The sequence below is a fragment of the Sarcophilus harrisii genome, chromosome 3 (assembly GCF_902635505.1).
Source record: "Sarcophilus harrisii chromosome 3, mSarHar1.11, whole genome shotgun sequence".
Lineage (NCBI taxonomy): Eukaryota > Metazoa > Chordata > Mammalia > Dasyuromorphia > Dasyuridae > Sarcophilus > Sarcophilus harrisii.
Genome location: NC_045428.1, coordinates 316407872 through 316413871, shown reverse-complemented (window position 1 = coordinate 316413871; position 6000 = coordinate 316407872).

Below are 6000 nucleotides of genomic sequence, written 5' to 3'. Positions count from 1 at the left end.
TAGCCCCTCCATGAAGTCTTTGTGGACCACCCAGTCTCCAGTGACCATTCCTAATCTCAACAGTTGAAAAAGGTTTTTCCTTCCTCAAATCTTATATGCTACCTTATTTCTCATTCTTATTCTATTCTTGCAATTATATAATTTTCACAAATAAATAAAATATTCATTAAATGTTGGCTATATACCAGAAGCTGCTAAGCACTAAGAACACAAAAGCATGCCCCCATAAAAGACAATCTCTACTTTCAAGGAGCTCACATTCTAATAAATTTGATGTAGAAACAAGAGAGAATAGGAAGAGGAGATGCCAGGGAGAGAAAGGTTAAGAAGAAAAAGAAGTCTAGTGAGGGAGGAATGAAGCTAGAAGGGAAATGATCATATCCCGACAACCTTATAAAACAGTGTGTGATCCAGGGATTCACCAAACAAAAGAAAGGAGAGAGGCAATAGAGAAGTGAAAAGGCTATTGGCAAGGAGACCAAGAAATCCGAAGAGTTGCTACAATGCTGTTTCCCCATTCTAAATGATAAACTCTATGAGGAACCATACTGTAATTATCCTTAAATCTCCATTAGTTCCCAGAACACTCTTTTTCATGTAATAAGCTCTTAGTAGATGATTGCTGAATGAATGAATGAATGAACTCATAAAATACTTGTTTCTTTAATTTTTATTTGATGCTTAACCAGTGAAAGCAAGTGGGGATCTCTTGATCCACCTACCAGTGTCCCTCTGCCACTTTGAAATTATCTTGTATTTATTTTGTACATATTTATATGTGTACATGTTGTACAGTAGAATGTAAATTTCTTAAGGACAAGAATTATTTCATTTTTGTTTTTGTATCTATGTTTAACACATAGAATATGCTTAATAAATATTTTTGACTGACTATAAAGTAACATCTCAAAAATTCACTAGCACTACATGTACAATTAAGTGTTTCCTCCCTAAAAATTTTCACCTTATGATGCTAAACACTTATTGCAGTGATATTGTCCTCCTTCCAAACATTCTTGAAAGTCTTCTTTAAGAACTACCTCCATCTTTTCTAGCATATTCTTTTGAATATGAATCCTTCATAGTGACAAATTGCTGTTCTTTAAGTGTGGGTTTGAGTTCTGAAAATATTCATTCCTCTCTCCATGAGAGTGCTAGTAGTAATCAGGAGGGGATAGAGTTTCTAACATTGCAGATCCCAAGTTTCTGTATATTGTGCTCAGAATTAGAATTCAACTAATAGAACATGCAGAGATTTAGGAGGGAAAGTCTTTGCTAGAGGGCTACAGTAAAAATAATAGTAATAAAACACTCTTTTACAAGTTAGGAGTGCACTCTTCCTTTGAACACATAAGGAACCTGGGAAGAATAGCCTCAAACTTACAGGACAATTGAAATGAAACACATTTAAAGGAGATGGCAAAGGTACTTCCTAACTATTGGCCCTACAAATTTCTTTTCACCTTGTGTAAAATCTTTATAAAGTTCTCTTTAAGAACAGATTTCTGCTGCAGTCTGAATATCAGTGCCTTTCTAAAATTTCTAACCAATCCTTCTTTCTATTACAACCTTGTATGCCTGATTTCTTAAGCCACCACCATCTAAAGGAAACCATCTTTCCACAATGATTTGCATGATTTTTTCTCTAATCAGCCACAGCTAAAATAATTGGTTAAACTTAGTACTGAATGTAATTGCTAATGGGAAATCTGATGGCTCTTTTGACCTTTCAAAACTTACAAGTTTATGTCCTGGTCCATTCTAGCTGCAAATACTTCATTTACCTAAGTTATCAAAAGTATAAATACAAAAAAAAAATAGAGACTCCATATGCATATAGACACATAGCAACAAGGTGGAAGAATACAGTTTTCTGTCACTCCTTAAATTAGTCATTTATAGCAGCTCTGTTTTACCCATTAATAGAGAAGAAAAGAAGAAAAGGACCAATCTAGAGGTGGAATGTGTTTCATATTTGTACATTAAGCTCTGACTCAGAAACCCAATAGTCATCTGACTTTTTAACTTCTTTATCAAGAATACTCTTCATTACCACAAAATAGTAGCTCCTTAATCACTTGTGTATGACTGGAAGTAGATCCAACAAGCTTTCACATGTGGTTGGATTAGAAGGGAAGAAAGAATATCTATGAATGCTTCAAGAACTCAAACAAGAAAGGCGATATATGTCATTCCTTCATGGATTGAACCCCACTAGTGAATTTCATATTACAAAAATAGCACTGGTTTTTAGATGTTGATGATAAAGCTTTTCTTTTATTTTTGGGACATTTAAAAAAAAACACTGAACTTGTATTTGTTATAAGAAATTCATAGTGAGAAAACTCCCTCTACTGATGTAGGATGATGTCTGCTCTACAACTTTGAATCTTAATAAATTGTCTGAAATGTGGGAAAGATCAAGAAATTTTCCCTAGTCACATACACCATATGTGTCAGGGATAAGACTTGAATTCAGGTCATTGTGTATTATAGACAAGGATAGCTCTTTTATTCAGTGAATCTAATTATTTATTATATTTTAATATGCAAATGTTTGGTCTCTTTCCCAATTTCTTGAGGTCAAGAATGAGGTTGTAATTCCCTTAAAGTGCTTTTAATTTAGTAGCAATAAAGCAAAAATAATTTGATTTTTTTAGTCTCAGTCTTAATTCTAAAGTATGTCCCATTATTTTTTTTAACGTACAAAATGGAATAGGTGATTTCCAAACAGTTTTAAGCAGTGTGATCTTGTCATCATTAAGAAATTGCATATACAGGGCTGGCTCAATATTAGGAAAACCATTAGCATAATTGACTACATCAATAAACAAACTTAACAAAAATCATGATTATCTCAATAGATTCAGAAAAAAGCATTTCACAAAATCTAACACCCATTCCTATCAAAAAATCCTGGAGAGTATAGGAATTGAGTCTTCCTTAAAACAATCTATTTAAAGCCATCAGCAAGCATCAGATGTAATGGGGATAAACTAGAACCATTCCCAGTAAGATCAGGGTTGCCTACTATCACCATTACTATTCAACATTGCATTAGAAATGTTAGCTTTGATGATGAGAAGAAAAAGAGATTAAAAGAAGAAGAGCAGGTAATGAAGAAACTAAATTAGCACTCTGCATATTGTTGGTGTTTTTGTTCTTTAAAATATAAGAGTTCTCTCTGGGAGAAAGCAGGTTTCTCGGGGAGGTTTTCTGGAGGCAGCTTTAGTTTCAATTAATCACTCAAAATACATCCAGGTGCTAAAAGTTCAGATCTTTTATTGTCTCCAATATAGCCCGATTAGTTTTCTTAGAGGCCTATCTTTCTGCTTGGTTCTAAGAGGTCTTGCAGCTTTGTCCTTTGCTTTTGTCTCTGCTTTCTTCAGCCTCCAGCCAGCACCAAGGTGGAAGATGCAATGTGGGCTTCTTCCCAGAGTGCTCCTCTCCAACCCCAGTCAATGTTCCGGAGAAATTCTCTTAAGCTCTAAGAACTTCCTCTATATATATGATCTCCCAAAGGTTAACTCCTCCTCTGACAGAGAGGGATTCTGGGTTATCTCCCAGAGTGCTCTCTGGCCCTAAGAACTTCAAGGGAGGTGCATTATTGTCTATCAGTTGTACTTAGTACCTTGTTTCAAGTTCTGGCCCAAAATATCTCCTTCTAAGATCAAATCAATCATATTGAACCATACTAAATTAGATAATTATTGTCTCTATCAACTCTAATGGCTTAACACTTTGTAAAGATTCCAACAGCATATGATGTGATGGTATTCTTAGAGAACCCTAGAGAATCAACTAAAAAACTACTAGAAACAATTCACAACTTTAGCAAAGTTGCAGGATAAAAAAATAAATCCACATAAATCATCAGCATTACCCACAAAGTTCAGCAGCAAGAGATATTAAAATAACTGTCAATAATATAAAATATTGGAAATCTATCTGCCAAGGGAAAATCAGGAACTATATGAGCACAACTACAAAACACTTTCCACACAAATAAAGTCAGATCTAATTAATTGGAAAAATATCAAGTGTTCAATATGATCAATTTTTAAAATCAAGAAATTATTTTACGATATAGAAAAAATATTAACAACATTTGTCTGGAAGAAAAAAAGATAAAAAATTTTAAGGGAATTAATGAAAAAATGTCAATGAAGGCAGGCTTGCTGTGCCAGATATAAAGCTATATTATAAAGCAGTGGTCATCTGGCTAAGAAATAGAGTAGTCAATCAGTGAAATAGGTTAGGTTCACAGAACAAAATAGTTAATGACTATACCAATCTAGTGTTTGACAAACCCCAGTTTTTGGGATAAGAACTCACTATTTAACAAAAACTACTGAGAAAATTGGAAACTAGTATGACAAAACTAGTTATTGACTCATATCTGACCCCATAAACCAGGATAAGGTTGAAATACATTCATAATTTAGACATAAAGAGTGATATAAACAAATCAGAAGAACATAAGATGATTTACCTCTCAGATCTGTAGAGAAGGAAGGAATTTTGACCAAAGAAGAAATGGAGCTCATTATTGAACACCAAATAGATAATTTTCATTATATTAAGTTTAAAATTTTTGCATAAACAAAATTAATGCAGACAAAATTACAATGGGAAAACATTTTTTAATATTCAAGGGTTCTGATAAAGGCCTCGTTTCTAAAATATATAGAGAATTATCTAAAATTTAAAAGAATTCAAGTCATTCTCTAATCGATAAATGGTGAACAGATAAATGGTATGAACAGATAATTTTCAGATGAAGAAATTGAAACCATTTCTAGTCATATATAAAGGTGCTCTAAATCACTATTAATCAGAAAAATGCAAATTAAGACAACTCTGAGGTACCACTACATACCTCTCAGATTGGCTAAAATGACAGGAAAAGATAATAATGAATAAATGTTGGAGGGGATGTGGGAAAAGTGAAACATGGATAAATTGTTGTTGGAATTGTGAACTGATCCAATCATTCTGGAGAGCAATTTGGAACTAGGCTCAAAAAGTTATCCCAAAGAGATCTTAAAGGAGGGAAAGGGACCCACATGGGCAAAAATGTTTGTTGCAGCCGTTTTTGTAGTGTCCAGAAACTGGAAACTGAGCAGATACCCATCAGTTGGAGAATGGCTGAATAAATTATGGTATATGAATGTTATGGAACTTTATTGTTCTGTAAGAAATGACCAGCAGGATGATTTCAGAGAGGCTTGGAGAAACTTACATGAACTGATGCTAAGTGAAATGAGCAGGATCAGGAGATCATTGATTATAAGCATAAGATTATATGACAATCAATTCTGATGGACGTGGCTCTTTTCATCATTAAGATGATTCAGGCCAGTTCCAATGATCCTGTGATGAGGGGAGTCATCTATACTCAGAGAGAGGACTGTGGGAACTGAGTGTGGATTACAACATAGTATTTTCACTTCTTTTGTGGTGGTCTGCCTGCATTTTGTTTTCTTTCTCATTTTTTTCCTTTTTGATCTGATTGGTTTTTGTGCAGCAAGATGATTTTATAAATATGTATACCTATATTGGATTTACATGTATTTTTACCATGTCTAACATATATTGAATTACTATCCATCTATGGGAGGGAGTGGGGAAAGGGTGGGGGGAAATTGGAACACAAGGTTTTTCAAGGGTCAATGATGAAAAATTATTTTTGCATATATTTTGAAAATGAAAATCTTCAATAAAAATCACAAAAAAGTGTATATACATCCCATAACTACTGGATTTTCAGTCAAATGACATAATCTCCTCTATCTCCTTCATAAACTTTTATAAATTCATTTTTCTGTTTTTTTAACAATATTTAGAAAAATCATCTAGTTTAATCCCTAAATTTTACACATGTAAAAACTGAGATAAGCTGTATCCTGTTCAAAATATATAGAAATAGATATATAGATATTATAGATTAAAATGGGAAGAATTGATATTTAAACCTTGGTCCTCTGGCTCCAAATAGCA